This window comes from Lathamus discolor, chromosome 9, assembly GCF_037157495.1.
Source record: "Lathamus discolor isolate bLatDis1 chromosome 9, bLatDis1.hap1, whole genome shotgun sequence".
NCBI classification, from domain to species: Eukaryota; Metazoa; Chordata; class Aves; order Psittaciformes; family Psittacidae; genus Lathamus; species Lathamus discolor.
In genome coordinates, this window is record NC_088892.1 from 17882239 (window position 1) to 17910032 (window position 27794).

General features: G+C 37.5%; 1 long non-coding RNA gene across 5 annotated transcripts in view; it reads right to left on the minus strand.

Annotated features, from left to right (window-relative positions):
• Nucleotides 1-27794, minus strand: part of LOC136019335 (uncharacterized) — a 265515-nt gene that overhangs the window by 158090 nt on the left and 79631 nt on the right. The gene's annotated exons all lie outside the window — the stretch shown is intronic.

A 27794-nucleotide genomic window follows, 5' to 3' on the forward strand; every position in this document is an offset into this window, starting at 1 on the left:
TTATTTCAGAACCTGGCATTATATATCTGAATATACAAGGTGAATAAATTACTATTTTACTCTGTCACTGTTGAACAAATATAGGAACAACTGTTCACATTTGTGTATTGCATGAAGAGAACTTCTTTTTAATGATCTCTGGTAGGAAAATTAAGACTGATTTTGATACCGTGCAGGATCAAGATTTCAATTAGTTTCACTGATGTAATCTACATGCTCATTTCCAGGGGTGGTGGAGCAAAAAAAATTGCTCACAGAAATTCACTTTTGTGAACCAGTCATGGACAACATCCATCCATCACAATATGAGGTATTTAAAGCCTCAGAAACAAACGGCAGAATCTATAGAATACTACAAAAATGTACTAGTAAACTTTAAATGCTGCAATGCTGTAAGTGCTGATTTATTTCCACAGAGAGCAAATTCAACATCGACTGTAATTCATTAAGTAAATGAAAGGCTATATGAATGTCAACTTTCCAAAATACACAAGATACAGCCAATAAAAAAAGAAAAGAAAAACACTACTAAATCAGAAGGTTACAGACATATCAGTTCTACCTTGACCTCTACTCCCAACTCGCTGTCACATCAGCAAGGCTGGCATAATTGCCCATTTACATCCCACAGACTCAATCCCACAGAAGCAATCTATGTGATTTCGCAAAGAGGAGGGACAACTGATTGTCTGGAGAATAGGTAGGAAGAGACCGGCTATTACATAAAGAAATAGGAGCAGTAATAATAATAATAGCACTCCTCTAAGCTTCCTTAGAGATTTTGCTTAATTGGATGGTGTAGATCCAATTCTGATTCTGGAGATACTGCTAGAACTCCAAGATTTTTATTTGGCATAATACAAAAGCAGTTTACCAAAAACCAGACTTGGTGTGTTTGCAAAGGTTGTTTAATGAATATAACAGTGAAGACAAGTGCTTCATTCTGCAAGGCCACCAAATTACTTGGTAGGTTATGCTAGTATAAGTTGCTTGTCAATTCCAGTTTCTATCTTAAATACTTAAACCAGTTGGATAAAATACTTCATAACATTCAATTCTTTTCCCCTACAAAGTAACTACCATCTATCAAATTGTGTCATTTTTTCCTTGGTATTTAATTTTAAAGTGCAAAGAAGGCCCAAAAAGAAATGGGTATGCTTGCAACTGAAGAGGAATAACAAAACATCTAATCTTTCCCTCAGCATTTACCCCAGAATCCTGCCCTGCCTTTGTATGTAGTGGGAAAAACTACTTGAAACTACTAACAGCACAAGAAAGATTTTTTTGGTATGGACGTAACTGTCAATTTCTTAATTAAAAGTATGTAAGGAATTAATTTTGCCAAAACAAAAAGTATCTTTAATGAAGCTATCTACACTGGAAATTCACTTCTTACCCTTTACTGAACAGTTTGTTATGGAGACTTTATGCTCCTGTCTTCTAACTGACGTATTTTTTCATATCCAGAATGTTTTTCTCTTTCTTTGAATATATCCTGTCAGGCAGGACTTACATACAAAGCAAAATTAATTTGGTTGCATCTCTGATTTGATTCAGTTGATAAAACCCAAGTTCTGTCAAATGATTCAAACCCTTCCGTCAACAAAACATCCCTGGCTACTTCCAGATCTTTTCTGCAGATGCAATTTGCAAAAGAATATCTTCTTTTGAAAACTAATTCCTAATTTTGAAGGTGTATATTGCTTAAGAGCCTTATCCCCGAAGTGCTGAATGTCTTTGTAAGCACCTTCAACTCCGCCTGAAGGCACAAATGTGAGGTGAGTTGTATGTTTTGCAAATTTATATTCCAAGCCATCAGATGCATTACAGTTAGTTCTGTCATGCACTGTCTGTTAGTCTGTCTCCAGCATTTCTGACTTTTATTACTACAGATCCTAGAAAACGGTTTATCAGACAAAATAGTTGCTGGTTATTTATCCATGGCATTAAAACACAAAGCCAAATTTACAAATGAGATAATTTTATCTATCCCAAATTTTGTAAGAACTCAGCATTCTTGTAATATTTCATAGGCACCCTTTAACTTCCCTAGCAAACTGCTGTTCAAGAGAATTAGCTTTGGGCAAAGCAGCGATTCTTTGCCATTTTACTATGATAAAATAATTTCACAAAAATGCATTTGTAATAAATTTGGTGGAAACATTTTTTCAATTTGGCTTTCATTTCTGAATCAGGAATTCATATTTAAGATTGAAAATTATAGCCGAGATCAATGTTACAGTCATTTTACAAAGCCTGATTGTATTATTGGAACTCATAAATTTCCTACAGAGGAAGAGTCTGAAAAATGAAATAAATTCACACCTGCTTATGCACAGCTATAGTGCTTGTTCAAGACACTCTCATTCAGCATCTCTTCTCAATTTCTGTTTTTTTTAATGATAAAGGGAGTAAGTTTGAAGGAAATGTAACTATGAATATTGATTGCACTGTGCATTGAAAATGTCTGCATTTGCAAGTGCTCCAAGGTTCTTTTTAAACTCTATTTATGTCTACAGCACTTGTTTTTTGGCACAAATAAGTATATATAGGATATGCATGCACCTTACATAGTTCTTAAATTATTGTTCAGTGACTTACAGCTGAATGCTGTGCTGGTTTTTTTACTGTTCCTTCTTTAGCTTCAAGTATAGCAGATATAGCTTAATGCCGGCCCTGAAAGAACAAGACATTAACCTCCAATAGCAATTAAACTGTTGAATTAAAGGTAAGTGGTCAATTCTCATTGCCAGGTATTATTTTTCTTGTTTAAGAACAAAAGGCCCTTCTACACTCTATGATAAAGTCACATACAGCTGTGTGCATATACACAATAGCAGAGTACCATGTGCTTACCACCACAGAGAACAGATTATCAAGTAATTCTCAAATTCCAGATCCATGTACAAGGAATGAAAAATTAATAAAGGTATCTTTTCTCTATACCTGTGTTTAATACGGACTCTGTACATCCTGTTAACAAGCAAAAAACCTAGTGGTGTTTTGCTTCATTTTTTCGAAATAATGGGGTTTTGTTTTTAAAGGTATTTTTTGTTGTTTCTTACACATAATAATACTGTAATTTTAAGATCAGCTGATCTGTGCACTTAATTTAGCTATATCTCAGCATAGCACGGAACACATTTTCACTGAGGAAAAAAAGAACAACTCTATTGATCATGAGATACTGCTAGTTTGACACTTCAGGCAGAATTCAGAAGGACAATCTATATTCTCCTAGCTTCACAAAATAAAGATATCTCACACAATTCAGAAGTTCTCTTCAGGGCTTTATCAAATCCCTCCATCCCCAATATGGCTCTACACACATATCGTCAGCAGATGATGTTAAGGCTTAGAAGAGAAATACACACACCCCTTCACAAAATGCCCATTCACTTTTACGTTCTGCCTGCTAGGTGAAATAGGGGAAAGTAAATGCTTCACAGAAGACAGTTGTGCTGTTCTCTTTATCCTCATCAAGCCTTAGAAAGAAAAGAAAGTAATACATAGGAAATCTGTCAGGAATTCTCTAAGGTGGGATTGTGGCCAAAGATAAAAGTCTTACACCACTTTAAACCATCCTCTGCTTTCAGCCTACTTCTGAGAAGCTCAATGACTGTTGCAGTGGTGTCTGTAATATTACAGGTTCAAGGCAACAAAACCAGAAACAGTGAAATTTCTTCCACCTTTCTCTTTTTATTTCAAGGTTCCTTAGGAAATTGTTTCACCTCTTTAAATGTACCCAATGTTAATTTCTTTGGTCAGCAGTAACTTGCAGTTTTCACCTCTTCAGCCAATTCATTAAAACATTCCCTAAGATGATATTAGAAATATTTTTTATTTTATTCATGCTTAGAATTCTTTGCTCTGTCCCTTCTCCCCCCATTTCAGTATTAACTATGGTAATAATGTATTGTCAGACATAACGTAATTTGCAATATTCAGTAGATTTAGTGCCATGGCTGTGCCACAAGTCCCTTCTTGCACAGCCACATTTATAACTGTGATACCTCCTTCACAGACCAAGGACTACACTCATGAGAATTTACACTAAGCCACAAGTCCCTTCTTGCACAGCCACATTTATAACTGTGATACCTCCTTCACAGACCAAGGACTACACTCATGAGAATTTACACTAACACCTACAAATGTCTTCAATTTAAAGATAAGGGATTAAAAATGACAAGCATTTCAGTAGCAGATTTACAAAATACCAGTCACGATTTCTATTATTTTCTGAATTGCTTGAAGCTTATTTTCCCCTCAGTTCTGGGATGCAGAGAAGAGCAAGAAAAAGTAACCTCTCTGTTCCTGTGGAGAACCCACACTAATGGAAACAGCTTCAAGGGTTCTGTCAGACTTCAAAAGCCATAAGCGTATCTCAGGGAATTATCACTGGGTTTACAATTTCAGACCTGAAGACCAGAACATGTTAACCCCTTATACAGGAGGTGATCTCATTGGTCAGACACTGAAGCCATTTATAAGCCAAAAAGCACTGTCAGGGGGTTAAGAGTCTCATTTACCATGTAACCAAAATGATTTCTATTTACTGAGTTGTGGGAATAGAAGTATTTAATGGAAGTGATGGGAAAAAATGGGCACAAGAGTTTTGATTCTCCAAGATACTGAAACTTTGGCCATCATTTATTTTTGTTCAAGTTGGGTTTGAAACTTGCATAATTATCATCACTGGATCACAGGAGTAACTAGGGTTTTCACATTTTTACAATATTTTACATACTGAGATATTAAAAAAACACCTATCAATGTAAAATAAAATAAAGGGAAAGCAGTGAAGTAGATCAGAAACTCAAAAGAAACATTAAGTTCATTTTACAACATATCAAATCTTTACTTACTATAACGATTAGCTGTATCTGACTTTAAGTCACTTTTTAATCCAGAATACCAGAACCGTAACATTTAATATAATTTCTAATCATAGAGTGACTTTACCTCATATATAGCAACATATTTCATGCTCTGTAGAGTAAAAAATGTAGGCCAGGACCCACAGGCTATAGTCTAGCTATGCTGCTGAGTTTAACATATTATTCTTTGAGGAAAATAATAAAACAACTTAATTACACGCACAAGCCAATGATCTTCAAACAATCTGATTTCTTAAGACTAAAAGGACATAGATACCTAACACCTCACTGGTGTGAAAGTCACCCTACTAGATGGCAAGAAGTTCTCAGTAAGAAAGCAAGTTAAAAGTTTTGCCTTGCTTGTAAGTGAAAGGCATGAGAGTTGATCAGGAGAACCATAATTACTGTTAAAAACTGTCAGTCAGGTCATCCACCTGTACATTTTACATATACACACCTCCTTTCTGCTCTAACAGGTCTGCACTCAACTGGCTTAACTGAATGGCTCCTGAAGAATAACAAGGCTTATCATTATCTCTCTATTCAAATCATCTTTTCTTCTTTTAGGGATCTTTGACTCCAGCACTCATGTGCTGTATTCATTTACCGAGTCAAATAATTACAATTAAGATAATGACTTAAATAAAGGGGGAAGCAGCAAAATGAGAAAGTCCTAATGCCATCCAGTTTACTGGTTTAGTGTACACATGATTGTTCCACTGTCCATGTGTATGTTGGACAAATGGTATTTTAAAAATGTTGGAAATGTTATGAATATTGGGAACAAGCTCTGCCTATGTTTGTGACCTCACCTCTCTGACAAAGCTCTCGATAGCACAGCAGCATTTGAGCATGGGTCAGTCTGTACAATCCTGCCCTTTCAGGAAAATACTCATTTCTTCAAACAACTTTCTCCCAGAAAACTGGTGATGTGGCAGGCAAATCAGCAAGCCCTGCACTATGTAACCAACTCTGACAGGAAGGATGATGTCCTATCTTACAGCACACGGTTTTAACATGAATTCTCCAGGGATGAAAGCTCAAGGGAGAAAACACGAAGAGGAGGAATGTTTTCATAAGAATTAACATTGGGACCTGCCTCTAAAGTTCTGTTTTATGTTCTTCACCCTCTATGAGTTGTATACAGATACACAGAATGTCTTGTAGCTGTGCAGATCTCAGCAAGTAAAGGCATACATATCACAGAATTGCAGGACAAATCACGCCATGCTAGGGAAAATTATTTTAAAGGTTTATTTTACATTGTTTACATGCAGCCTGTTTACATGCAATACCTAATAATAAGCAATGTATCCCTATTTAATCAGCATTAGCCCTCCACACAGCAAGAACAGTATATATAGTACCTATTCTATTATACCAATAGAGAAAGGTGGCAAATAACATTTGGGGGTGGTATTAACACTTAACATCCCCAATGCTCTCTGTGCATAATTACTTTAATCATGAGTCACAGTCACATACGCAATTTACAGTTTTCTGCAACCCTTCTGACCATCCCATAAATTAAGTCTGTGAAAGATCCAACATTTCTGTAGTTTCACGTAGCACAGCAAGGAATATTCTTACTGTAGTAAGATTCTAACTTCCCAAAACACTGTCGTATGAGGAGCAATAAATGGACAAAGCCTCTCTGAACACAATCTAATAGTTCACTGATGTCCTGGGTTCAGCAGTAGCAGTCATTTTTCCCCTCCTTAGTAGCTGCTGCAGTGCCATGTTTTTGCCTTCCAGCCTAGGAACAATGCTGATAACACCGATGTTTTTAGTTGTTGCTCAGTTACGTTTAATCTGACCAAGAACTTTGTGAGTCTCATGCTGTGCCAGGGAGGAGGGGAAGCCAGGAGGAAGCAGACACAGGACACCTGACCCAAACTAGCCAAAGGGGTATTCCATACCATGGCATGTCATGCCCACTATATAAATGGGGGGCAGTTACCCAGAAGGGTGAGATCACTGCTTCGGTCGGGCTGGGTATCCATCGGCAGGTGGTGAGCAGTTGTATTCTCTTCCCTTGTTATTTCCCTTATTATTATCATTGGTGATAGCAGTAGTGATTTGTGTTATACCTTAGTCACTGGGCTGTTCTCATCTCAACCAGCGGGAATTACATTCTTTCGATTCTCCCTCCCACCCCTCCAGGAGCAGGGGAAGAAGGAGGGGCAGTGAGTCAGCGGCTGCGTGGCTAAACTCACGAATAAAGTTCATTCATTATGAATCTGAAACATGTCCTTTAAGAAGACAACCTGATGTGCCCCAACAGATCCATCTGAGACTTGCTAAGAAGTTGTGGACACATGAGTTGCAGACTATTTTAGGCTACCCAAATCAGTAAAACCAACACAAAACACATCACACAAACTTGCAGCTACACCATTTACTACATCAGTTTCCTTTTCACCTTGAAAAGTCTGTTTGTCAATCTTTCCTTCTTCCTAACAACCAAAGAGGCTTAGAAACTAGTGATGGATTATGGCAGCACTATGCCTGTCTTCACATGGGTCATACAAGCTAAGCCACACAATAGCAATCAGCTCAGAAAGATGGATTTTTAAGAAAATTTTTATTATTGAAGATGTATTCAGACCCTGATTCATATTCCTCACCGGAATCAAGCAGCAGACACTGCAATCTAGCTAACTCATCTCTTGCTGAATGTTCAATTTAATCATGAGGCTACACATTGGTGAGAAAACCCTCTTCAAAGACGTTACACCACCTTTAATTTCTAATGGCAAAATTAGCAAAGAAATTTGAGAAATACATAGTGAGTATAATTATAAAGGTCAACTTGACTACACAGATTAAAAATTGGGTAGTTGTTCTGTAATGGTAACATTTGAGGTCAATATTTTCCCAACAATAATGAGAAATTATCTATTAGATTTTCTCACTAGAGATGTGTATATAAACATCTGGCTACCAATCAGCAACCCTCAATTCGATAAATCATGATTTTACATATAGAATAGGAGGTTGTTGGATTTACGATTTTGTATGTGCTTCTTCCATTTATAACTCCATATGTAAACTCTTGAACTAGAAGTTCATTTAAATCTCAAAAAGTTTGGACTGATTTTGATCTTAAACTAACAGCAATGCAGATCACAACTGAAAAACATAAGCAAGAGCATGGTGACTTCAAGTAATAAATGCACTGAACACATCCACAGTTGCAAAATTGCCCCCTCTACTTAAATTCACATTAGGGCTCACGATCCAACTAAATTCCCATGTTTCTAAGAGATCCCGAAGGATGGAGAGAGAAAGAGAAAGGAACATGGTAAAAAAAAAAAAAGGACAGTCACAACTGCTCTTTTTCTTCAGTTAAATTGTCTGTGATTCAAAACTTGGGTGTTGCAAGTGCCAGGCAGTATGGGCAGGCTACTTATGGGACTGTGTAACTTGAAATACGGAAGGTTTCCCTTTGCACTTTTCAGTCAAAGACTGCAGTACATTCTGGAAAGCTGAAGAAATAGCATACTGCTATTCGGCCATTAAAACAAACAAGCTTCCCAATCTATCCAACTCAGTAATTTAAAGCCACTTCATTACAGCAGTGCCTTTTAAAAAGTAATAATTTTATGAGTGCTTCTAGTTAAACTATTAGGTTTGTCTTTTCTTCCAATTAAATTTACTCACTTATAAGGAAGAGATGAGCCCATGTGAAACTGAAAAGGTCCTCATCCTAAGAACATTACTGCAGCTCTTTACAGAGAGTGCGTTTTAACACTTTAACGAGAAAAATCTGCTCATGCGAAGATAAAACGCAACACCAGGGCAGCACCAACATGTGCAAGGTCACTGTTCATGTAGGATTCAGTCAGAGCACTGAAAATTATTTGTTTAATGTGCAAACCGCTGAGTTGCTAATGGTGAGATTCTTAACACTTTTAAGCACTGCAGAAGTAGATGTCCAGCTTCCTGTGTCCACAAGCTGCAGTCAGATCCTCATACCCTTAGAAATTTTCGTTGCATACACTTCAGTACTCAAAACACACCAATACCAATCCAGCTACTGCTGAACCCAGGACATTCGGCCATTTTCAGAAAGAACAAATTTTAAGAAAGGTTAAAGCCTCAATTCATAAAGGAATGAATGCCTGAGGTGCTGCTTTCATTTGGAAAGCCTGAAGAATGAGACCCTTACAATTACAACATGGGTGACCATGCTTTTACAAATAACAGGTTGTACACTTACCAAGCCCATTTTAAACCTCCAAGCTTTTCCCTGTTCGTAGTAACAGAAATACCTCAAAGATATATTAAATGTATCTGAGAAAAAAAAGAAATCCTGTACTTCCCCTACTTCTATTAGTCTTGCTTTCAGTCTTATTAAATTACACCAACCCCAATTTAAATGCTTTTTTTACATTTAAAAATGATACTTAATCATATTTGTTTCCTAATACAGGTGCACTTTTCACGATCTATATTGCACTCAGTACTTGGACACAAGCACGTTTGCTCAAAATAGCATCAATTATGTATATGTATTTATTTAATATGCTGAACACAGTTAAATTCACGGAATAATTTGCTAAAAGGATAATCACACCAGAGCTCAAAAAATTAATGGTTACTATCGTAAGATCTGACAGCATAAATAGCAAGTACTGCTTTTAGGAGCAAAAGTATTTTTTTAATGACTACTTCCAATATTAGTAGAGCTCCATATATATTCTGTAAAGGACACAACTTTTTTACCAGTATTTTTCAAAGCCAGATTAGGTTCATTTTACAAAGGATGCTGATATGAAGGACATTACCTGACCCAGAAAATTTCACATCACTAGTCAGTAACAAAGACAGTAACATAATCCAGTTCTTCTGAACCCTAAGCTCCAATTCAAAAGAGCTGTTCACCCCTCACGGACATTAAGGGGAGGGGAAAAAAAAAACAAACACAACCAACAACAGAAAAAAAAAACACAAATCAAGCATTAAAAATGTATGTAATAGCAAATAGGATAATTGAACTATTCTAAGAGGCAAAAAGAAAAATCTTCTTTCTTGACTGAAGACAGAAGTAAAATACAGTGAATGAAATCCTAACACGCAGAAGTCTGCCTACATCCATCAAATAAATACTATATATAACTATAGAAAATGTTCAAGATTTGGATTTGCAAAGAGATACGGAATTGCGAACAGCCAAATGGACAAATCAAGTGGCCCCTAGCCTTGCAAAAAAACAGAAGAATATAGGGTAGACAACCCTACATTTTAGGTAGCCTACATAATGACAATTAGATGTCAGTAATTCAAGTCTTAAGGCAGTACTAGCAAATGAATCGTTAAGTTGATATACATAAAATTTGTTCTTTCTGAACATGTTAGAATCAAAATACTGGGGAGGTAGAGATGAGTCATAGACAGAAAACTTTACTTTGGTGTCGCCTGAAAGCTAACAGCAGATTTAGCTGTTGATATAAACAGAAAGATCTGCTGACTGTAGCAGTTTTGTCAGTATTCATTATATGATATGTCTATGTAATTACTGTCTAATATTATCCAAATAACTATTTTTATAAGCAGAGACTGCAATTCATAGTCTCAGCTCCTTTCCTCTTATTTATAGGATCTAGTTATTCTAGCTAGCAAAGAAAAAGCAGACTGACAATCAGTTTATTCCAAGCTGTTCCAATTATGTAGTTGCTTGATTTCAAGCGTGAATAGTTTGAATATGATATAAGGAAAGTGCTGAAATGGAAATAGCTGTTGACAGGCTCCCACCTATGGGAAATAGGAAACATATCTACTGGTTTAGGATACTGTTATGAAACAGTCACTCAGGCCTCCAGACTCTCTTTCAGGATTCCAGGGAAATACTAGAAGGCTCAAACTTTCTTTTCTCTAGGGTTTTTAGTAGAAGAAATTCATTCAAATTCAAACACTCCAATAAACAAGCAGACAAGCACTGTTAGTTACAAGTCCTAAAGGTACTACAAAGCAAGCAAATGTTTAGTATATCTCAAAACTATTAGATTAAGCTCAGCATAGATGCATTCTTCATTGTAATGTCATGCTTAATTTTTTTCTTGCAGTGCTATTAATGCCTTTAAAGAATACATGCCCTAGAAAATTGTTACACAGTAATCATTATCAAATATTTGTCATTAAAACCTGGTGTAGCTCTCAAATAATAGCTGAACTTTAGCTGTATTACTTTACACCATCTATTACTCCATATGCTTACAACCAATATTCAATTAAGCAGCTATGTACTGAACAAGTATGTGGTAATATACTTCTTTTAACACAAACTGTTTGGCTATACTGAAGTATATCAAAACCTCTAACACACCTACTTTTAAGTGAAATTTTACTAAGCAGAAATTTTAATTAATTAGTTCATTGGCTGGAACTTTAATTTTTGTTTACCCATTTGAAGTGCAAAACATTAAATTTAATATTTATTCTTCATCTCCGTATTAGAAATTAAGAGCAAGATGATGCTTCAGTTTCCTTAAAACTGAGACACCTGAAACAGCTAAAAGCACTCAAAGCACCAGTCAAAAAAAAACATCCTGTAGAAATGCCTTGAAGTACCTTCAGTGCTTTTTCATAACAGACTCCAGCTGTGGGCTGCTTGAGAACTACACACAACACTTTTTAACCTTGCAATAGAAACATTTAAGGGTAATGATACTTTCTGCCCATCAGATCACTGTACTTGTGAAGGAAGTAGACTGAAAAGCATTTACCACTGCCACCACCTTTTTACTTCTTTAATCACAATAATGCCAGCAACAAAATAGAGGAACCCCTTGAAAGTAGTTGCGATTACACATCCCCTCTCCAGGGTGCATGTGAGGCAGACACACCAAGGGCAAAGCCAGCTAGGCAAAGAGAGATCTGCGACACAGTACAGACACTACTGAAACACTGGGGAAAGGAACTTGGAGCAAATGCACAGGCAGACCTCAAAAGTGATGGAAAGAAATTCTCTGAAGGCCTGAAAGCATATGCAATTCACATGGGCACTGAACATTGCAAGCCTGGAAAACAGGCTAGTAGGGAGATACTTGAGAAAATATTTTTTCTTTTCCCCTCAACCTTTTACATTTCTTTTGACACTATATAATTTACAGTTCAAGTTTGTATCTTCATAAACCTCAGGCCTTGAAAGCAAAAACCTTTTGGCATCTTTAGGGAGCTGGAAACAAGAAAACTCTTCATTTCAACACCCTCTAATTTCTAACTTCCCCACTCATAACAGCGATGACACTGGATAATCAGCTACTACATTTTGAGTGCAGATATGCCTTTACCTTCTCATTTAAACTTGCTCACTCTGAAGGACAAAAGTTAACCTACAGCCATCACTTCTGCACTACCCAGAGTCAAACAAAATAAAACCAAACCAAACAAAACAAAAAAAAAAAAACACACCACCCCACAAAAAAAAACACACACCAAAAAAAAAAAAACCACAACCCAGAGCAAAGAAAAAAAACCCAAAACACAGCAACAGATCTAAAAAAAAAAACATTCACAGGTACTAAAAAGAGGAGCTCTAAGCCTTGTGACAAAAGTGGACCATCGACACTGTAGTTCATTCTCTGTACAATGTGTTGCAGCCACTGACACATCTCAAATACCTGAACTCCAGTTTTGTTCCATGTCCTCTCAAGCAAACAGTGCAGCAGAGCCACTGCTCCCAGTGTCAGTGTTCCCAGCTAAAATGAGGAAAGCTGTATGTGAAAATCGCCAGCCCCTCTCAATTTCACAGCACACCCTGAAAATGAACACTCTAACCTTAACTGTGGCCATTCTCTATATTAAGATCCCCAGAGCCTGTGGAGTAGGAACTTCTGCTTTCCTAAACCAGGTGTGAAGCGCAAAAATACAGCAAAATGCAGAAATCTGGAAATACACAGCTGGTTGTTTACTCATGCGTAAGTGGCCTAACTGGAAGCTGGTACATAACAGGCTAGATGAGCAACTAAATCTCTCCTGAGAATACAAAACTATGGGGGTGGGGAGACAGACAGGAATTGAGAATTTGTCTACAAATAAGTATTATTTAAGATACATATTTTTAATTTCTTTTGACAGTTGTTCAAAGGGTCTTGCTACTCTGAAGGGGGAAAAATTTAAAGTAGCATTATCCTGCTTTTTGCCACGCCAGAGGCACAGTCCACTGCCTGCATGACCTGAGAATCATAGAATCAATTAGGTTGGAAATGACCTTTAAGTTCATCAAGTCCAACCATCAGCCCAGCACTGCCAAGACCACCACTAAACCATATCACTAAGGGCCTCAACCTACACATTTTTTGAACACTTCCAGAGACAGCGACTCCACCACCAACCTGTGCAGCCTGTTCCAATGCCTGACCACACTCTTGTGTGAAGAAATTGTTCCTAATAGCCAATCTAAACCTCCCCAGTGTAGCTAGAGACTGTTTCCTGTTGTTCTACCACTTGTTACATGTAAGAGACCCGCTCTCACCTCACTACAATGTCCTTTCAGGTAGCTGTAGAGAGCGATAAGGATCTGCCTGAGCCTTCTCTTCTCCAGGCTAAACACCCCTCAGCCACTCCTCATCACACTTGTGCTCCAGACCCTTCACCAGCTCCACTGCCCTTCTCTAGCCCCACTCCAGCACCTCAATGTCTCTCTTGTAGTGAAGGGCCCAGAACTGAACACAGAATTCCAGGTGCAGCCTCACCAGCGCTCAGTACAGAAGGATAATCACTGCCCTGGTCCTGCTGTCACACTATTGCTGGTACAGACCAGGATGTAGGAGCACGAGTTCCCCACTGCAGATCCAGGGAAGGCCATCACAGCGCTGTCACGCCAACTGTCAGGGCTGGCAGGTTGACTCTATCACACTCCTTTTGTTTCTTTTGCAGGGACTTTGTAAGGAACTTTCCATCTTCCCTGCCAGTGAGAAGAACAGAGGCTAAAACCTCACCCAACTGCAGTAGGAACAAAATGAATTAAAAGGAATAAGGATACAAATTAATGTACATAGAAATAAAGCGCTGAAACAGGCATTAAGAAAATGACTTTTTAACCAGTAGGATATTTGGCTAATAATAAATATTTTTACTGTGCTACCTATTACAGAGCACCTCTGCTGATGTTTCTTCTCAGTTGCTCATTTTTCACTCTCCAGATGTACAATATCTGGCACAATGGGGCTGTGATCTCAGCTGGAGCCTCTCTGCACTCTCATCACAGTAATCTAAAACATGGCGACAGAAACCCTATCAGTATCAGTAAAGAATATGTGTGTGTGCGTGTGTGTGTATATATATATTTATGTTCCATTTTCCTGAACCTTGGTGAACTCCTCACCTTGATTTCTTGAAAAAAAGAAAGTTCTAAATGTGGTTCTTTATGAACAAACCCGAATTGTTATTTGCACTTAAAAGGCTGAATCCAAAGCTCTCAAAGTATCAGTGAAAATGACTGTTACAATACATCAATGAAGTGCACCAAGAACGAAGCATTTTTGGCAAGTGTATGAACTCAAACAGAATGCTTTTCCAAATATTATCAGTAGGACAGACAGAATCATGAAAGTGTTTCTATTTTCAGGAGAAAAAAAAAACACACACATAGGAGTTTTGCTTTTAACTCTCATCCTCTGCCTTATTAAAAACATGTATTCGATAAATGAAAAAAACTTGTCACATATAAAATCAAGTGATTAAATGAGCAATAAATAGTATACTGATTAATATTTCTGATGCAGGGGTTTTGGTTTACAGGTTTCATACAAGATTGTTTTAAAAATTCCAGCTGATACACATTGTTATATCGTATCATTGAGTTTTTTCACTAAAAAGTTGCACCGACATAATGAATTTGTAAGTGCAAAGGTGAGTTAACCTTCTTTGGGTTTCAGCCTTAAGTCATAAAGCCAAGCACCCACTTACAGACAGAAAAACTGTTTGTAAATAATATAAAAAGGCAAAAAGTTCTTTACATCAACTCTCTATTTTTATTAGGTGAATGTTTATGCATTTGCATGAGGAGGAAAACCTATACATAAATAATGTGTGTTTCTTCTGCAAAGCATAGTGTGGTATCATATTCTGGGATGTGCTGCCCATTGCCTGCATCTTATATATTAAGCAAGAATTGGAGCTAATTCAGTATAACTCTGAGCTGTGGTGTTCTGTGTCCATGTCATTCATGGATCTCAACGGTCCATCTGTTTAGATGACAAATACTCAGAATACAAGAGTGCTGTGCAGTAAGTTGCTCACTGACACCAGCTGGATACCAGATCTGTGCTCAGAAGAGAAAACTAGAAATTCAAGAGGTAAACGCTGATCAAATATATTCAAAAATTCCAGTAATGGGGGCTTGCCACTGTTGAGCCTATTGAAGCACCAAATGAGCTTGAAGACCAGCAAAGCTACATACCTGACAGACCATACTGGGCAGGCTTTTTCCTAGAGCTCCATGTTTACTTTTACACACAGTGCCTAGCCCAGGTACTCACCAGACTACCATGACATACGCAATTACTACCATCAGTCCCCAACAAACAAAACTTCCTAGCAGCAGTGCTCTGACACTGAAGATCAGCTGATGGTACTTTACCTCACAGCTAAAACCAGAGGTAGATTAGAGAAAGGAGTAATGACAGAGCCTCAGAACAACACACTCATAAATACTGCCATAACATGCATTGACCACAGCTGAACCAAACACACAGCACCCCATTTCTCCTTCCTCAAGTGTGTCTTACACTTGTTGCTTTCCAAACCCCTACTTCTACGATTTTGCAGGTCAAAGTTATTATCTTTTTTAAGTTTCAGGCAGACCCCAAATCCAACTGAAGTCATTTGCCATCCACAGACACTTTCTCATGTTTTGAATAATCTCCCTTCTGGACAGTTAATTCATTTTACATGATACTGTTCTGAAGCAACACCAACTGAATTATATTGCATCCTAATATACGCTGGACTGAAGAAAACTGGCTGCTTGAGTCAAAGAGGTGAAAATGACATAGAAGAGAAACCTATACTCCCCGAATAAAAGTAAAAAACTCAGAACCTAACAGTGTCTGCATTCCAACACTGGAATTAAGAAGCTGAAGTACAAGTACAAGGAGGTTTTCTCCTGCCATTCTATAGAAGTGTTTCTTATTTTGCAGAGATTCATATTTCTCTTGTTCTATCTAAAGCAAAGAATGAACAGTTTAGCATGTCTCTTCATAGATTTAGGTGTCATACAGCCCTGGAATGTACAGACTCGAAAGAAAAACATCTTTTTCAATGTGTTTTAGTGGAAACATTGAGAGAATCATAATTCTATGCTTCGAACCAAACTTCACTGTCAATACTCAGGAATCGAGCTGAGATGGGGAAAATGTAGCACCTGCAATATGGCCACAACTGGGGGCCCAAAGCAGATCTGATTTTTGGATTATGGTAGAGTAACCTTATAAAATCCAGAAGAGGAATCTTTAATATGGTAACTGAAATCTCTGTATTTAATGTATTAAGACAATAGCCACACATACATCACCGCTTCCTCATGCAATAAAAGGCATGTTAGTTGATCACTTCTGCAAAAATATGACCAATGTAACTCTGAAAAGGTAAATACATTCCAAATACAAATGTTTAGACACTGATATCCCATTACAAAGGTATAGATACAAATTCAATAGTCCAAAGTAACATACTCCAAAATATTTGTCAAGCCGTCTTCTAATAAGTGGATGCTGGATTGGAACATCTAGAAGCCTCACTTCCTGCTTTTCTATTGGTAAGGTCTGAGGGTTAACTCCACAGGACACACATGAGTGCACTGGTGTGTACTCTCTGAGAGGCCGTCCATTTTGCACAACCAAGTCCATAAAATTTTGCCTCTTAAAAAACAAACAGAAAACCCCAACAAAATCCACAGTTTCATAACATCCTCTAAAGGCAAAGCCTGCAAATTCAAATTGCTGCATAGATGCAGAGTAAATACACATATAAAAATAGTATTGGATAACAAAAGATCGATACAAATAAATCTAGACTTACTCAGTTTAGTGACCGTTTACTGTACTGGAAATCAGAACTCAAAACTCCTAAGTTTTGAATATGAGGATCCTAATCAGGCTTTAAATTGCTCAAAGCCCTTACAGAAACATAGAATGGTTAGAGTTGGAAAGGACCTTAAGATCATCTAGTTCCAACCCCTCTACCATGGGCAGGGACACTTTCCACTACACCAGATCACTTCCAGTCCCATCCAAACTACTCTTGAATACTTCCAGAGATGGGGCAGCCACAGCTTCTATAGTCAACCTGTGCCAGCGACTCACCAGCCTGACAGTAAAGAACTTCTTCCTTATACCTAAACTGAATCTCATCTGGCTCAGGTTTAAACCCATTACCCCTTGCCCTGTCAGTACAGCCCCTGACTAAGAGTCCCTCCCCAGCATCCTTGTAGGCCCCCTTTGGATACTGGAAGGCTGGTCTGAGGTCTCCACGCAGCCTTCTCTTCTCCAGGCTGAACAGCCCCAACTTCCTCAGCCTGTCTTCATACGGAAGGTGCTCCAGTCCCCTGATCATCCTCGTGGCCCTCCTCTGGACTTGTTCCAACAGCTCCATGACCTTTTTATGTTGAAGACACCAGAACTGTACACAGTACAACAAAGGGGTGTCATGAGGCTGCAGTAGAAGGGCAGGATCATCTCCTTCGACCCGTTGGTCACATTCATTCTGATACAGCCCAGAATATAGCTGGTTTCTGGGCTGCAAATGCATGCTGCCAACTCACGTTGTGCCAAACATTAATATCAATGTTTACATCACAAGATACCTGTTAACAATTCAGATAAGCCTTTTAATTTTGTGGATGGTGTCTTTAACATCTGCATTCTAGGTATCTCTAACATCTGCATTCTAGGTATCTCACAATAGCACAAGGAGCAACATCACCACCAGTAAAAATTCTTATATGAATTTCTTTTCTACTGGAAGAGGAAATGCTTTCTGTCTTCCACAAATGTCCTTGAACAATGTTAAGCATATGTTAAAATATTTTTTCCTCTAATGTTTGAAGCTTCTGTGTTGATCATGTCAATCACACCTTCACCACCTCTTTCACACTATTTAAATTTTGGTTCCATTTTCCAATAGCAGATATTTTCTTTGATATGTTATTGAAGTGTAGCAAAAAAAAAAAGTCCATGTATCAATATGCAGAACATTTTGTAATATTTCTTTCCTTTCTATTTTCCGTATTGATTTATGTATTTAGTGATTTATTTATTATTTCAGCAAATGGCTTACTGATAAATTGGCTGTGTATATGTGAAGATCAAGTCAAGAAATTAATTTCTACGTTATTAACAGTGAGTTTAAGATCCTTTTTTCTTTATATAAATACCTAAAAATCATTATTACATAAACAGTAAGCTAAATTCTATATAAATGCTACATAAATTAGGAACACACAAATCTAATAAGCATGTAAATCTTATCTGTGATAATCTTCAGAATTTATTCTAAGTTGCTGGTGCTCAAACATCTTGATTTCTTTCACAAAGGAAAGCAAATATGTTTTATGCTTCTGTCTAGATACACTGCTCAGCCTTTACTGCCACGTGCTTTCCTATACAGTGCATTAGCACTATATTTCCTGCCAGGAGAATTGCTAAAATCTTACTGAAAGACTAATATGCATATAAATTAATAGACAATACAGGCATATGGTAGTAACAGCTAATAGCAGAAGGGTGAGGAAAACATGTAAATAAGAAATATAAAATATAGTAAGAATATAAAAAGATTGGAAAATAATAGTTTGAGATTGTATCTTAAGTAACTTGAACTTAATTGGAAACACAGAACACTACAGCAAAACTGAGTTAGAAAAGTGCTTCTTCCGTCCTGCCCTAAATTCATACTTCATTTTTTTAGGTCACAGATGAAATATATTAATTGCTTCATATACCACTACTAAAATGCTTTTAACCTAAAATGGGTTTCTGGTCATAAATCAGTAATTTAACAAAATAGAGTAACTTTCATAATAATTCTCGATAATAATATATATCTATAAATAATAGTAAAATTGTATTATTTCCGCAGATCTATGGAAACAGGACTATCAGCTCTAGATATGTATTTAACATGACATACACAGTCGTCACCAATTTTTAGCCATTTTGAAATCCCTACATTGCTCCCCAGTGTAAAATTCATTAAGAGATGCCTAAGACAGTTTTGGTAGTCTCAAACCAAGAAAAAAAAAACTTAAGTGAACACCAGGGTTTCAGTGCAGTATTTTACTTAGCTGACTATCAGTAGTTTTTAGCATCTGCTTTTACAGGCCTGTAAATAACTACCTATAAATCTTAAGCTTACAAAATATTACCATTTAACATGGATGAATTTCTATATTGCACAATCAATAGTTACTACATTGCAATGTAAATGCAGCCTCAAAGACTTTTTTTAACCAAGATTTATTTCTCCTTATCAGTAACTCACACTAATAAAAGGTTTTAAGTGAAATTTTACAAAACAACTTCATCCAGCCCGTTGTTTCACTTCAGGGCTCTGCATTTATTTCACTGAGGTCAAAAGACACCTTTTCCAGCCAAAGGGAGGGGCGGGGAGGGGGAACCACAAACAAAACACTGTCAAAAACTTAGTTTGGAAATAAAACTGAATTACATACTACTGTATGTGGAGAGAACATTGAGGTCTTCTCAACTTAACTTTAACAACAAATATTCATTAACTGCAGCAAGTAAAACATACAGTTAGATCCACCTAGATACCTATACTGTATTCCCTTGGCTCAAACATTTTATTTCAGATGATCCCATCCAGTTCTGGTTCACCTTGTCCTGTATGAGCTATGAAGCAATGACAGCCTACACCTTACAGAACAGGCTGGTACAGCACAAAGCTTTGTGCAGCACAAAGTTTGAATGGCCATAACCTTCGCCTGCATTTAGTGTCCACTGCTACTGGAAACCAGAAAAATCCATCTTTTATGAATGCCATATAAATGATTAAGATTTTTTTTCCTGAAATTATATACACTGCTTTGGTATTTTAAGCTTAGTGTACCTACCTAAGATTTGCACCTTAACAACATAAATATGATGTGGCCTTAAATGTGTTAATATCAAGCATTGTGCATTAGTCTATAGTGAACTGCATTGTAAGAAATGGTATTAACGGTAGAATTTGAGAGAAACTTGGAAAAAGACATGCTATTAATTTCAAGAAGTCCTTGCAGTCACTCTGTAAGGCAGTGAGGCAAGCCTACTTCTACTTTAAGTCGAAATCAAAACTGTAAGACTTTGTTAGAAGTCACTTGTACAGAACTCCTGCACAGAGACATTTTTCCTTCAGATTTCTTCCCCCATGGCCATATACCTGTTCAGACTGCAACCAGCTGCCTGAAATCCTCCTTTCTGATTGCTCCTTGTTAGGCATCCCTGTAAGTCTAACTCTCCTACTGTTACATGTAATCTTTATACCCCTTCTTTTGGTTAGGCACTTGCACATTATAGAGTTTAGCCAAGGAACAGCAAGAGCCTCCTACAACGAAACAGAACCCCTCAGGGCACGTTTATATACAAATACTGAACTGGAATAACGCAATACACAAATCCGAACTGTTACAGCAAAACTAGCAGAATAAGATATTTTCAGATTTCATTGGGAGCAGCCTACAAAAAGAAGATTTACTTGGACAAAATTACTAACTCTAATACAAAAATCAGTGTGCCCACCTACATGTATTTGTTCAAACCACTCACTGCAATACAGAAATCCACAACTGGCGGGTGGTACCTAGGTGGGGAAAGTGGTAAATGGAGGGCACAGCTTATTCAGATTGATTTGAACAGGCTGGAGATCAGGCTATTGGGAAGCTCATGACTTTCAACACAGGTGAATACAAAGCCTCACATCTGGGATGGAACGGCTCCATGCAGAAGTACAGGCTGGACAGTGATCAGGAAGCTGGTGGACGAAAAGTTATTCATTCCCTCTTCACTGGTCTGCAGTTCCACCTAACATCCTATTTTTTGCTGCTGGATACTCCTCCTGTTTACTTTGTTACCTCTAAATCTGGTTATACCCTGCTCTCCAGGTCGCTTTCACTAAACAACCAGTCATTGACTATAAACATGAGTCTCTTATAGCCCTGGGGCCTCTGGTATCATCCTGGGCTTGATAATGGTCAGCCCAGAGCGTACCATATTAAATGGCACAGTACATGCAGCACCCATGCCCTCAGATAACCATACAGCTGAAATAAATCCAACAACCTACAATTTCAGGAAATTTCACCAATTTGAAATAAAGCTGCCTTTTGAGCATTTCTGAATTCCATCTTATGCTACAAAGGTACATTCAGCCACTGAAGAAAGCTTTCCAGACCAGGCAATTAACTAATCGTGGCACCATATTTGAGGCAATGCTATAATCATTCTCTTCCTTGTTTGATGCGTGGCTGATTACAAAATCCTAACTATAACGGCAAGGAAGAACTGAGAGTAATGCCTATCCTCATGTGCCACAGCCAAACATGAGAAGCTACTGACACTACTGATATACAAAGAATGGATGAATTAGATTGTGAGAAGGACAAAACATACCTGAATTTTATTGAAGGTACATATTTTATTAAAGATATTTACAAGAACAAAACACTGCTCTTAAAAGTAATGGAAAGGGAATGTAGGAATGTTGCAAAGCTGGAATTTCAAAATCTAAATATTAGTGTCAAAGAAGATGAGGGGTTTTTTGTTTGTTTCTTTTCTCCAGTTTTATGCAGAACTGAGAATCCAACCGTTATAAACCACTCCCATAGAAAACCTGAATCAAACACAGTATTTTGCTGTGGGTGATGCTATCCATAAGATTTTCTCTGATCTACCTTGGAATTTTAATTTCTGTCAAAAAGAGATGTGTGTAGTGACTTGGGATCTTAATTTCATGCAGTGTATTCTAGAGGCATTGAAGACTGGGCTGGGTTCTTCACAAGCCAGAATAAGCTTCATACTGGCTTTAAAAACTGCTACAATATAATGCCTTCCTCAAGTATCAAAGCTATATTTTAGTCCTCTTCTAGCATAATGGATAGATCACTGTTACGACTAGAAAAATGCATACCTGGGCATACATGCACATCTGAATATGCAAGTACATGTGAACTCAGTCACAATTTCAGAATCTAAATATCCTAATGCGCAGTTGTTAACTGATGGTTTTCTTGATATGACGGACAACCAGCTACCTCTGACCTGACCTGGCGCTTCTTGTCACCATGAAAAATCATATTTAAAAGAGTTAAGTAATTCAAAACCTTGCAAGGCTTCAAACCACTGTAAATAAGAACTTCAACGAGTAATAAAATCCCACTTCTTATACCTGAAACAGTAAGCCGGAATATTATGTAGAAAAATGTTTTCCTCAAAGTTTTTAAAAACACACAAGAATATTCCTTTTTTCTTTATTTTGCATAGCAATGAAACAGTGGGATCTAACACAAAATTTGTGAAGGGATAGACAGAAAAAACACTCCCATTGAAGCAGTTACTATTTCTTTTTTAAAAGAGGGGAGGTTTTTCCTAAATAGACAGAATCCAGAGCAAAGATACTGTAAAGCTTTTGTCAGTGCTTATTTCAAATGACCTGAATAGCTCGCCACAGCCTTGTCAGCACTAAGCAGCATACCTATTCCCACAGTTTGTTAAACCCCTTTGTATCACATACAGCACTATCATGCATTTGTATAGACTACCTCTTTAATAAGTCCAGATAGTAGATAATAACTACATCTTAGTAAAGGTAACAATGTCTTTTTCCCCATTACATGTCTATGAGGATAACAATCACATTGGGCCAAATTCCACAGGAACTATGCCATAAATAGTCTACAAATCCCACAATTTTAGTGTATTCAGTTTCTTCATTAATTCAGACATTTCCCACCATTTGTGTCAAACGCAGTATTTCAAAGCAGCCCTGCACTAGAGAGCAAACCTCCAAAAGGAGAATATACTCCCCTGTGCAGAGAAGAAACCAAGACTGCCTCGTACAGACTGAGCTGTATTTTGATGTAGTTTTATGCACTTCTCTCTCTCTCATTTACACGAAGTTAACCAACTGATAAACAGGAAAAAATGTATCCAGGAAACCAAAGATTATTCACTGGGGAGAACAAATTACAAAACTTTTCTTCATGCCCAGTAATCACTTAAATCACAAACCATTAGCAGCAATCACATTGATCACATGAAACAACTTGCAGCCCCAAGAAGCAGCTAACCATAATCCTTCAGAATATAGACTATTACCAACTATGTGATTTAGTATTGCTAATAGATAATGATTTACAATGGCTATTAAAAGATACTATTAACAGCCACTTTACTATGACACTTTGACCTCTGGCTACTGAACAAAGTAGTATTTTAACTAAACCATTTCAGTGAAGCTCTTTTCTTAGATAACCATGGTTTGTTAAGAATTCAGTGTATGCATACTGAAGGGACTGGGGAGAAACTCTGAGTGAGGAAACCATTCAACTACAATTTGTAAATTAAATGTTCCACCTGAACATCACAAAATACTGGTGATCAAATCACTATGTAACTGCCAAAAGGCATATATGTATACACATGAAATAGCACATAACTTTCAGAATCTCCAAAAGCCAGAGAATACATCCACTGCCATTCATTTCAATATTATCAAAATCCTAAGAAACTTCTTCATAAGTATCTAATGAGATCTTCCCCAGACTTCCTTGAGAAATTCTATTCCACTGCATTACTGACCTTTTAGTGTTCTTTAAACTGCAGGGATAAGGCATATATAAAATGCGTCCATAAAGATTACCAGACTTTTCTACGTAACAGAGAAGAGCATTTGTCCATTCTCTACCTCAATCCTCTTCATCTGGGTGCTGACAACATCTATCTTTGCAGTCAGTATCTGTGCAAGCGCCCCAGGTTAACAGCAATACACTCGATCAAAAAGGAAAGAAAGAAAATGGGCCACAGGATAAGACAACATAAATAAATGAAACTGTAAGTGAAAAACAGGGTAAAGAGAAAAGGTCAGAAGAGAAAAACAGCAGAGCAGTGAGCAACATCAACATCTGCAATCAGCTGATATAACATCACAGAACATAGCAATTTCCTTTATATTAATTTCAATACTTAGAAGTACTTTAAATTACGGCCTGGCTTTTCTGCAGCATACCAGATACAGTAGACATGGATGATTTGAGATCAGTTATTAATATGGTATTTCAATACTACATTCAGACACACATAGATATGAAAAAAATCTAAAAGGCATGACACACAAAGTTAGAAAACCATAAAAAAATAACAGCAAAGAAGTGGAAACATGAGGCAAGAAATCCTACAAGTCTATAAATATTAATCATAAGAATCAAAGTCTAATTTATTATCTTCTACATTTCTGATATCCAATTTTGGTCCTAGACTACTCTATACAAAAATAGTATTGAATATTAAAGGTAAAACCAATAGCCTCCTATAATCACATTAAGGCAAATTAAATTGACATTTCTGTACTTGCTGGTATATAGCCATTTGTTACAGTAAGCAATTATCAACACATGCGGCTGAATACATTGCATTCATGGACCTTTGTAATACTAGGAGAACAAGTTGATGACAGAAACAGATACCCTGCTGCTTCATCTGGAATCTCCCCAGCATGTATGAACTGGACTGCAGGATGGGGAGAGAACCCTGCCACACAAATACTCCACAGAGAGAAATGTCTTTAATTCACCTAATCCAACAGAGCTCCGCTGAGGCATTTCGGGAGAGCGTAGGCAAGCTACCTGCAGTTTGTTTCCCTCATACACTCCCCAAGGATCATCAGTCACTGAATTAGGGTCATCCATGTCCAATCTTCCCCTTCAATACCTGTTCATGGGCTACCTGTCCAGGAATTTCTGCAATCCCTTTGTGAACCCACTGAAACTGTCTGCAGAATCTCCTATGCCACCAGGTTTCTGAAGTTTTCTGTGTAAAAGCACTTGAATGCATCTATTTAAAACATCTCTCTTTTCAGTTTTCATCAGTGAGTGCCAGTTCTGGTAGCAAGATTTGCTGTGTAACAACAATTTACTCACTGTATTTACTTAACTCACTTCCTTTACAACTCTGTAATCCTCAAATTCCACCTTTCATTTCAGCCTTCTACACTCCAGACTGAATAATTTCAGCCTTTTTAGCCTCTACTTACAAGGTACCTTTCTTCATCGTCTCAATTATCTTATCTGTGATCTCCCTCACTCTACTGTGTCTTTCTAAGAGTACCCAAGATACGGGCATGAGGTTCTAAATAGTGTTTATCTCCTTCTCAATACCCTTCCTGATAAGGCCAAAGATATTTAGGTTTTTTTTTTGGGGGGGAAAGGTATTCACTGAGCCAACAACTTCAAAAACTGTTAGCAATGAATCTAAATTCTGCTTTCTGAAATCTGTCAGCATCTTACCAGGTTTAGACAAGATTATTCTCCAGATTCATTAACTATGAAGAAACTAATGTGCCATTTCTTTTGCTCATTCATTACATTTTGTGTAGTCTGCCTGGCACAGCTTTAGACTGCCCCTTTGGCAGTTTATCTGCAGCCTTGGAGACCTCACCGCATACAAAAACGACTAACAGTTTATTTTCAGCCTTGCAATTCATTGTTTATTTTCCTCCTATTTTTTTTCCAAAAGGTGCCCACTGAAGACTCTTCAACATTTTTCACAATTATGTCTATGGATGAGAAAATACTTGAATTGGAAATAACATTTGAGCTATTTGCCTGGTATACAGGCTACTAAAACTGACTGTAACTTGCTATTAGCTAACATTAAGTGCTGCAGATAACGAGAATTTTTTAGAAAACATCTCCTACCTCTTCATTTGAGCCTCAGACTATGAAGAGTAATGAAGTGACCATGTGCATGACTTTTCCCAGAGGCATTCTGTGCCTGAATTCCAGTGATAGCAAGGCCTCAAAAATATCTTCACTTGGGTCAGGTTAGAATCTAATTATTTTGCTGAGTACCTAAAACACATTGCAGCTATTCAAACCTCTCCAATGAGGCATCAGTGAAGGTACATCAGCACACAATTTTTAAGGTACAATTTTGGTTGCTCTTTTCTGGATATTTATAAACTTTTATAATAGCTAGATTTAAGACTGGAGAAGGTAAATACAAACATACATACTTGTTGAACTGGGAAACTAAATCCTAAAAATTTCACTCCCATATTCTTCTCCTCTGTATGCTCTGATTGTCAAAGAGATTCTGATTTTATTTTTTGTAGTTTTCTGAGGAAGAGGAGAGTTTATCACATTGAGTCATTCTGATACTTAAAAATTTTTCACTAACTTTGTTCAGCCAATAAAGAGGGGCATTACAGTGTAGACTGTAGCTCCCTAGACATCAACTGCCATCAGTGGTTGATATTGCAATCCAGCCCAAAGAAACAACTACTTAAAACCTAATTAAGCAGTCCCCTTGACAGAAGGGACTTAACTCCCTAGATCCAAAAGTGCCTTTACTCTTCTGATCACTGAAGAATTGGGAATACACTCACATTGTTCCCCTGGACTCCAAATAAAGAAGTGCACCGTGAATAACAGAACAGACACGCAGATAACAATAACTAGATGCTGTGTGAAGAGCAGCAAAACCAAAATAAATAACGTTCCTGGTGATCAAAGTTCACTAATAACGCTAGATGACAACTCATTTAGATTAAAATCTCAATGAATAAGTGTAGCACAGTAGGCTTGCCTCAAAAGAACACATGCATACGCCCTTTCTTCATTCTGCAAATTCCTAACAAAGCTTTACCTAATTCACAAGAAGACAGCAAGAATACTTGTGCATCTGGAACAACTCTTTGAGATACAAAGCGGCAACAAACCTCTTCACCATTACAGCATACCACAGCTCCTCAGGTTATTTTTCATCTTTTGGATGCTGTAAACCTCTCCTGTGTAAAGCAAAATGCCCTAAAGCCCTCAGACTTTAGCAGTGATTCATTCATGTGGTATAACTTTGTTGTCTGTGACTGCAGAATCAACCAGTGATCATTACTGCAGACAGGATGAAAACTTCCTATTGTTTTCTACAAAAAATGAAGCTTATCTGCTTCTAAAAAAAGGCCCATCTCTCAAGCTACCTGTGTGAAAGATTACATCTGATGTTTACATTCTGTGCTGGTTTTTTAATAGAAAGTAATCATCCTTCAATTCAGTAATACAGTGGGGTTACTACTAATGAAGGCAAACAAACAGAAGCACGCATGCCTACATCAAAATAAATGTAACAGCTCTACATCACTACAATGCAGACATAATGCTATACACATGTCTGTGTCTTAAGGCTTACAGAAATAAATATTTAAAATTTACAGTGGACAGCTGCTTCCAGAAAGCAAACCAGCAGACAGTAAAAGTTGTGTTTCTACACAGCTGATTAGTTGCATACCATTATACATTTCCACCCTACACTAGAAATGCATAAGGCAGTACTGCTTCAGCAAACAATCAGCACTGGCAGAATGGCACTCAGCTACAAGAGGAGGAGAAAGTTCCTCCCAAGTTCCACTACAAAACAGGGCTCAAAGTCATAAGAAATCTTACCAAAGTCTGTGGGATTACCCATGTAATGGTTAGATGTGCTGCCTAAATCATGGAAATCAGTATCAACTGTGAAATCGTTACAGGAATCATAGAATCATAGAATGGTTTGGGTTGGAAAGGGCCTTAAGATCAGTTAGTTCAAACCTCACTGTCACGGGCAGGACGCTTCACACTAGACGAGGTTGCCCAAGGCTCTGCCCAGCCTCGCCTTGAAGACTGCCAGGCATGGAGCATTTGCCACCTCTTTGTGCAAT